The sequence below is a fragment of the Patella vulgata genome, chromosome 6 (assembly GCF_932274485.2).
Source record: "Patella vulgata chromosome 6, xgPatVulg1.2, whole genome shotgun sequence".
Classification (NCBI taxonomy): Eukaryota; Metazoa; Mollusca; class Gastropoda; family Patellidae; genus Patella; species Patella vulgata.
Window position 1 is genome coordinate 52,495,114 of NC_065884.2, and position 9,261 is coordinate 52,504,374.

The window sequence follows — 9,261 nt, forward strand, 5'->3', positions numbered from 1 at the left end:
ACTCAGTCCAGGGTACCTGCATAAGTTTCATTAATATATATATTTCTATTCACTGTTTTCCTATGGAATCTGTTCTTCATTTTATTTAATTGTCTTTATGAAACACCCTGTTAGATCGGCATTCAATAACCTAACCAGGAGCGGATATAGGAAAGGTGGTGTGTGTGTGTGTGTGGGGGGGGGGGGGGGCTTCCTTCTTTTCGACTGGCAATTGTGTTTCTTGTTAATATCTCTTCACTACAATTGTTCCCATCAATGTATAGTCAGTTCTATATTTTCTTGCAGTATCCCCATTCATAAATTGTTTATCCGACATTGGGGAACGTTAATTAAATTGTTAGGAGTTGGCCTATTCTAAATGCGTAATTATTAACAACCAATTATATAGTATGTTAATGAAGACCAGGCGTTCTTATAATAATGTAGGGTCATTAGTTTTATTTTGAATCGTTCGTTCGTTTCCGGAATTTTAAGTCCACGTGATATCGTAGACAAGTTATTGTGAGTCAAATTGTCAAGTATAAGTTCAATAATAATAAACATAACAGAATGACATATTTCAGACAAAGAACGAATAGTAATAATAATAAACAAAAGTCAAACATATAGATAATTTGAAATCGTGGAAACCCTATGGATTAACCCAGGGTATAGTGGAGTAGAACGGAATGAGTACACTAGGTAACCGAGGATGGGACTAATGAAGCGTACGCCATACATTGTGATATGATGAGGGAATGATGTGATATGATGGACACGGAGCGTTGGGTTTTCGTCCTTGCAAAACCACACATTCTGCAATTTGTACACTAATTTATCTCTCATAAATTATTAGCATTTCTCGACCTCTTAAGACACACAAAATATGCAAGTTTCACAGAATAAGTATTTTCCTCTAATATATAAAAAAACGTAAAATGTATATTTGTAAAAAATGCAGCTTTTATTTTCTGATGTAGGGTTATAACAGAAGATTCTTTCTTGTTGGGACAACCTTAAACATACATTATGCAAGAGCTAATTTCTTTAGGTCTGAAATGTTATCTAAATTATTACATTGTAATTAGACATTAATTAACTTGATGTCATCGCTAGCCTGCGATATTTACTGGATTAGGATCCGATTTGCTGCTCAACTTACATTCATGATTAAATCATGAAATGGATAATCGAGACTATGTTTTTTATCGTACGGACTCTAGTAATGATGATCGGGGATAGGCCGAAAATTCAATGGCTAAATTTTCGGTTCAGAGTGGATCAATTTGACTGAAATTTTCAGCAAATTCCCTTTACATTATCTAGTTTTTAACTATTACTAGTATTATCGTGAGAACTGTCAGCTCGTTATCTAATCTCCCACAATGTATCTTTAAATAAATAAAGGCATTCTGAAAATGTAGCCTTTCTGGTACATGCTAGAGACGACTCTTTCAAGGTAGTCGGAAAATAGCGTTTACTGATAGGTAATGCGTTTATTACAATAAAATATTGGCACTATAAGATGCTAGCGGAAACTGTGTTAAACGGGGTGTCTACTGGTAATATTTGCTTTTCAAGGAAATTTTATTTATATATTATGAAGTAGACATAATAAACGTAAAAAAAATACAAAAGTTCTTGCATGTAAAAATATTACTTTTAAAAAAATGTGTTTGAAATTGATTTAAAATTTTCAGACATAGTAAAAAAGCAAATTCGTAAAATTTTGGCATTTGAATTGCATTCTTTAACCTAATTTTATTTTCACTGTCCTGTGAAATCTCTGACGCATCCTTTATTTATTTGCATTAGTTCAAATCGATAATGGCGTCATTAAATTTAGAAATTTGAGTTTCATTCATTTCAAAGTATTCTTTTAAGGTTAACGACAAGAAATACGGGGCGTTAGTATTCATGCATTTTAATTCCCATAGTTTTCTTCCATCAATATTCTTGCAATTTTCTGCACACTCCCCAAGATCATTTTCTTTCAGCCACGTTTCTACGTCGCGCTTTTTCATCTTAGAAAATGATTCTGTTATATCTGCTTTTAGTATTGGTGATATAGTTTGACAAGCTACTGAGGATGTTATTTTTCTGACTTTATTGAGGGAAAGAGAATTGCGACTTTCTGCGTTGAATCCTTCAATTTCTGTTAGTTCTTGTAGAAATGTCTCCATGCCCCTTAAGAAGTCGATTTCATCTCTACCCATAAAATCAAACTTTAATTCTTTACATGGACCGCAGAGAATTAGGCCAAGCCACCCTCCCGGATAGTACGGCCATTGTAGATATATAACGATGACGCGTTTATCCTTAGAAAACTTCAAAGTGTAATTTGCTATACGTCTGCAACTTTCATTACTTCTGAAGCCTTCGGACACACACATTACTACTATTGTCGCCCTTGCAATAGTTTCTGCCAAAGCTTCCAAAGGGTCACCCTGTACGACCTTTTCTTTGGTATTTTCAGGATCGAATAAAACGTTGTAGCCTTCTAATTTCAAATTGTTCCATATTTTTTTTACTTTGTCATCATCACCCGAGTAATAATTGACAAATACATGTCGTGGCTTTGCCTTTTCAGTTTTTGATGCAATCACTTCTTCGACCCTGTCTCGCAAATTACAGAGAGCACCATTTACGTGTTTCAAAAGCTCGGTATTAGACTGGTCCGTTTCCATTTCTTCAAGCATCGTAACAAGATCCTGGTTTTCTTTAAGAATATGTTCTTTTGCTTTAGAGTGAAAGGTCAGATTCCCTAAGCATTTCGCAGCACTTATTCTATATTCAATCGGAGCTGACTTCTTTAGCATTCTCCTCAGGGCTTTCGGGGCAAGCCTGTCCATAATGATGTTTTCTGCGTACCCATCAATTGCTAGCTGACTAAGGGCATCAGCAAGCACGTCTGCCGTGAAACCTTCTTTAATTCGATGGGTTTTATCGCAGTCAATACTGAGATTCATCCAATGTATGATCGTTTTTATTGATTCTTTATCATTAGTCATTGTTTGAGACTGGGGAACGTCGGAAATATAAGCTAACGTAATCAAAGACAGTACTTTGATATAATCATCGTCATAGTTCTTAAACTTCATCAGTAGCTCAAAAGAGCCATGCTCGCCGAACTTAACTCTGTTTTCGTCTATGCGAGCTAAGTTCGTCATAATGGCAAGAGTTGCTATGGTAATCCAATATTTGTTGCCAGCCTTTTTAATTGACTCAGGGGGAAACATTTTCAAATTTTCACACATTAACATAATGATATTGGCTTTGGCTAGATCACGAGCAAATTCGCGGCTAGCATTCGCGTAGTTCCACATAATGTTCATAACATATTTGGATGTTTTCCAAGTATTAGAAAGTGCGTTGACCACATTTGAACACGCGTATCCTTTTCTCTGTAAGACTTGAAGCATTGTGAACGCATACTCTGAATAGTTACAATTAGACAAGGCATTTCCTATTAACTCACGGAAAGGCCAATACTTCTTCTGGTAGTACGTGTCATTCAATTTACTCAAAGTTGAAGACCTTTCCTCGGGATTGGATACACATTCCCTTATTTCCTCGACTAAACCTCCAATCAGTTTATGTGTTCTTTGTTCAGTCTCAGCGTCCATAGTGACTGCTGAGATATAACTGTTTCGCGTAAAGAAAATAGAAATGTCCTTTGTAAATTATTTCCTTGATGGACACAGATCACCAAATATTCCTACGCCGTCACCCACGAAACAAGGGCCAAAGCTATTTATAGTTTAGGGCCTGAAATTGCATGTTTACTTGTCTCTACTTCCAGCTTGTGTATCTCAAGTTTTTCATGAAGAACCTCATCCGTGCTTTTGGGCAAGTGGTTGCCACATGTTGCTCCATCTGTGGTAGAAAGCGTTCTACCCAACGAAAAGTTAGAGCCGGTCTAAGATACGAGAATTAACATTGGAGTCAATGGGGAATTCTTTAGTGATCTGTGTCCTGATGACGTCTTGCGATATGAAAGTGAGTTATCCCCCCTTTTATATCTAAAAGGAGGCAGACCACCATTAATTTCCCCATTGACTTCAATGTTAATTCTGTTGCTTACCTCCAACTTTCCCCCAAATTTTCGTTGGGCTGAATGTTTTTCACTGCAGACAGAGAAACACGTGGTCATATCTTTGCACTAAAATTTGTATGAGGTTGACCACCAAAATTTTAAGATACACAAACTTGAAGAAGCATACTAAAAACATGTAACTAGTTGCCGTACATGTCACGGTAACCAACCTGATAACTCTGTTATCCTTCCGCCTCAAAATCATGAATATTTACCAAAACCTGGCAGAAAATGTTAATTCAAACCCTCTTCGTCCATTCTAGACCAGAGAGAGAATTGCTATAAATAGACGAACTACGGGTACCGAGATGGTGAAATTTAATGGTTTCTGCCTCCAAAAGTTGTAACGCCCAGAGGTGGCTCGCCCGGCTAAATCTATTTGTTAAAGCCGGCACAATTTTCGTCAAGGTCGTTGAGATGTAAATCAGGTTAGGGCACGTGATTGTTGACGAGATTGTAGGTTAGGGTTAGGGTAAGCATTGGGGCTTGGTCAAGGGTTAGGGTTAGGGTTGGAATTAGCGCTAGTCCTGTTTACATCTCGTGACCTATGACGAACAATTGAGCTGGGCTTATCATTCAGCACTAACCGGCTAGCCCTGTTTACATCTTGTTACCATGATGAGATCTGCAGATGGCCTTAATATTTAGATTTAACCCCGCAGAGGTGTGAATTAAATATCATTAAGAAAATGTTGAGTACCGGTAACAAGAAATACGTTACATGTAGGCATACATAGAAAAGGTAATGATAATAGGTCATATGCAAAAATCAAACAAAGAAATACAGAAAAGAGGACATACAGTGACTGCTAAGAAGACATAACAATAACAGTTTCCCGTGAAGAATGAAATAACCACCATGATATTTCAATAAAGAAATGCACAATACCAGTTGTAAATTACTTCCTAGGCCGTCTTACGTGATATGCCTCCCTTTTGATATGTTCCGTCTAGTCATGCTGTAACATGTTTAAAATAGTTGCCCTTGTGAATTATCGATTATAAATGCTTCCAGTTTCATGTTATCCAGTGTTGCACGGGTAGACATTATCTCATCACTATATAGGGCTCAACTGTGCATCCCAAACATAATTGTCAGTTGGCCATACATGGATCGCGATACGATTCTTCCTTATACGAAATGAACGATTCCACACAACGCTTCTAACTTTCACGAAATTCCACAAATATAAAATTCAATTCAATTATGTAGGCCTAATATAGCGTGCTTCGGTATATTTTATATTCGCGAGAGAGAGAGAGGGGGAGAGAGAGAGGGGGGGGGGTAACGTCCACTCGACACAAACTGAGTCTTTTCAGGACTAACAGATTACAGATGTCTCAATTTTATTCTAATAATTCGCTTCTGCGTAGAGGTTTTTAGCAGTGGGGGAAAAACCTGCGGACCCAGAGAAAACCCACGGGATATGCACCCCCATTTAGAATTTAGAATTGGTGAATGTTTCAAACATATAATCGTATTTAAAACATACCGATGTATTAGTAACTGAAATGTCTCAAGAAAAAACACACCGATGTATTAGTAACTAAATTGTATCAAGAAAAAAAGGCGTTGGCTATCCACGGGTTCCCGTGTTCGTTCCGGCATTGGCTTGGTTTCCCCAGGTCAGTTTTCCAGTAGGCCTATACGCATGGACCGGCAAGACACATTATTTAGCCGTTGAGGTCCCGTGGAAACGTTTACGTGCACACAAAAGACCCCTCAACTCTTGAAATTCAATAAATGGGGCCGTGGCTGGTATGTCCGGAATCATTAGCCCAGTGGGGAAGAACGATAGGCCTAGGACATTCAACCCTATTTAATTTAATGAGAATATATGTCTAATTAATAATTTATATAACATTTTAGGGCAAAAGAATGACGTGCAATGGACAGATTTAGCTCTTACATAATGCATATTTTACCGACTCACCAGTCCTGGTTTACAATGCATCCAAGAAAGAGTCGTATAATTAAATTCCAATTGTTTTTTTCCAAAAAGACGCGGAAGAGAATCGCATCTTGAAATACAATGAAGAAAATATTATGTGTCCACAGGTGGAAAACAAATGCTTTTTTCTGAATTCATGAATCAATCTTTAATGGCTTTAAATTATCAAGTCGTAAACACACATAAATCAATGTTTTAGAAACAAAGGGACTCAGATTATGAAGTGATCAACTAATTAAAATCAGGTATAGATTAAGACGCGATTAATTAATTAACTAAGACGGATTATGACGTGATTAACTAGCAAGTAAATATTGTCTACTTCAATTAACATCAACTCCCATAACAACAACAAACATATGATAAAAACATGTCACTGTTACCCATATAAGTATAGAAGAGAATTATCAACATCAGTAACTTACAGTAATTCATGGTGACTGGTTCGACTGCAGAAACTTACATTTTTGCAGTGTTAAAAAAATATGCTTTAAATTGAGGTAAGTTTTAATACCCAAATAACTTAAAAGATATGATCACTTTCTATTCAAGAAAATTAGAAAGAAAAAATTGAAATATTTATAGTGCGTAATTAGTAAAGAAATTTACATGCAACCTATGCTTTTATAATGACATGCTGGTGGTGAGGGCGTAAATCAACAAATTCTGAAAAAGCAGGTTTGCGGGTATCGCTTATTACAGACAAATATAAGCCCGATAAGACCGGAGAAAAAATGCATTGAAGACGAACCAGGATATAGGCAAACCCTAAAAGTGCAGGGTTTACTGGTATTTAAAATGTGTTGATAATGAAAATAATATTCACATGTACCATAGCAAATGTGTACTTATTAAAAGGGAAATCATTCTGAAAATGCATCACTTACTGGTGATGCCAGAGAAGACTGTGTTAAGTATTCCAGGAAACAAGTAAACCAATTCTGAAAACGAACGCTAAAAGGAAAAACTAAACCAATTCTGAAAACACAGCGTTTACTGGTATCTAATATGTGCTTATTGTGAGAACAAAATAGCACTATAAGATGCTAGGGGAGACTGCGTTAAAGACCCTTCAAAGGAACAACAATTCTAAAAACGCAGCGTTTACTGGTATCTAATATGTGCTTATTATGAGAAAATATTAGCACTATAAGATGCTAGGGGAGGCTGTGTTAAAGGCTCTTCCAGGAAACAAGTAAACTAATTCCAAATAAGACCCTTTAAAGGAACATGTAAACCAATTCCGATACTGGTATCTAATATGTGCTTATTATAAGATGAGCTTATTACAAATTTTATTTTATCAGTATAAGATGCTAGGGAGGCTGCGGTGAAGACACATCCAAAACATAATCAGACAAATACGAAAATATTAGTCCAATAAGAGGCTGTATTAAAAACACTTCCAAGTCACAATTAAATAAATTTTGAAAACGCAGTGTCTACTGGAATCTAATATGTGCTTATTGTAAGAGAATATTAGCACTATAAGATGCTAGGGGAGACTGTGTTAATAACTCTTCAAAGGAACAAGTAAACTAATTCTGAAAACGCACCGTTTACTGGTATTTAATATGTGCTTATTATGAGAACAAAATAGCACTATAAGATGCTAGGGGAGACTGCGTTAAAGACCCTTCAAAGGAACAAGAAATCAATTCTAAAACGCAGCGTTTACTGGTATTTAATATGTGCTTATTATGAGAAAATATTAGCACTATAAGATGCCGGGGAAGACTGTGTTAAAGAGTATTCCAGGAAACAAAAAAACCATTCTGAAAACGACCGCTAAAACAAACAGGTAAACCAATTCTGAAAACACAGCGTTTACTGGTATCTAATATGTGCTTATTATGAGAAAAGTTTAGCACTATAAGATGCTAGGGGAGACTGTGTTAAAGGCTCTTTCAGGAAATACGTAAACTAATTCTAAATGAGACCCTTCAAAGGAACATGTAAACCAATTCCGAAAACGCAGCTTTTAATGGTATCTAATATGTGCTTATTATGAGCAACTATTAGCACTATAAGATGCTAGGGCAGACTGTGTTAAAGACTCTACGATAAAACATGCAAACGAATTCTGAAAAAGACTCGTCAAAGAAACAAATAAACCAATTCTGAAGACGCAGCGTTTACTGGTATTTCATATGTGCTTATTATACGAAAATATTAGCACTATAAGATGCTAGAGGAGATTGTGTTAAAGACTCGTCCAAGAAACAAGTAAAGGGATTCTGAAAAAGACAATTCAAAGTAACAAGTAAACTAATTCTACAAACGCAATGTGTACTGGTATCTAATATGTGTTTATTGTAAGAGAATATTAGCACTATAAGATGCTAGTGGAGACTGTGTTAAAGACTCTTCGATAAAAAAGGTAAACGAATTCTGCAAAAGACTCCTCAAAGGAAAAAGTAAACCAATTCTTAACACGCAGCGTTTACTGGTATTTCATATGTGCTTATTATACGAAAATATTAGCACTATAAATAAGATGCTTGTGGAGATTGTGTTAAAGACTATTTTAAGAAACAAGTAACCCAATTCTTTAAACGCAGCGTTGGTGGCGTCTAATATCTGCTTATTATAAGGTGGTGGGGGGGGGGGGGGTGAAAGTCACACCCAGTTCATAATTATACAAATTTTGAAAACAAAGGGTCTATAGTATAATTGGACAATTTTTAAAACGCAGTATATTCTAGTATCTAAAATGAGCTTATTAGAAAAAAAATAGCAGTATAAGATGCTAAGGAGGCTGCGGTGAAAACACATCCAAAGCATAATCAGACAAATACGAAAATATTAGCCCAATACGAGGCTGTATTAAAACACTTCCAAGTCACAATTAAATAAATTTTGAAAACGCAGTGTCTACTGGAATCTAATATGTGCTTATTGTAAGAGAATATTAGCACTATAAGATGCTAGGGGAGACTGTTAATAACTCTTCAAAGGAACAGGTAAATCAATTCTGAAAACGCAACGTTTACTGGTATTTAATATGTGCTTATTATGAGAACAAAATAGCACTATAAGATGCTAGGGGAGACTGCGTTAAAGACCCTTCAAAGGAACAAGAAATCAATTCTAAAAACGCAGCGTTTGCTGGTATTTAATATGTGCTTATTACGAGAAAACATTAGCACTATAAGATGCCAGGGGAGACTGTGTTAAAGAGTATTTCAGGAAACAAGTAAACTAATTCTGAAAACGACCGCTAAAAGAAACAAG